Source organism: Petaurus breviceps, unplaced genomic scaffold (assembly GCF_028583685.1).
Source record: "Petaurus breviceps papuanus isolate PSGF00001 unplaced genomic scaffold, PetGlider_PUasm1.0 173, whole genome shotgun sequence".
NCBI classification, from domain to species: domain Eukaryota; kingdom Metazoa; phylum Chordata; class Mammalia; order Diprotodontia; family Petauridae; genus Petaurus; species Petaurus breviceps.
This window is the reverse complement of record NW_027185759.1, coordinates 38,515,733-38,516,043: the sequence shown is the minus strand read 5'-3', so window position 1 is coordinate 38,516,043 and position 311 is coordinate 38,515,733.

The following is a 311-nucleotide window of genomic DNA, read 5'->3' as shown; positions in this document are numbered from 1 at the left end:
CTCCTGGGTTTTATGTTGCAGCCTACTAATGTCCAACATGCACACATCTCTCACTCTGTTTGCTCTCTGGGTGACATGCACTTTTAGCTCTTCAGAGGAAGCTGTCTTCCATGTATCACACCATATAGCAAGTTATCTCTGATAAGGTATAAATACAAGATATATAGAGAATTCAAATAAAAATAAAAGGACAAAAATCATTCCCTAATAGGTGAGTGATCAAAAAATATAAACAGGCAGTTTTAGGAAGGGAATGAAGAAGAGAAGAGGAGAGGAGAGGAGAGGAGAGGAGAGGAGAGGAGAGGAGAGGA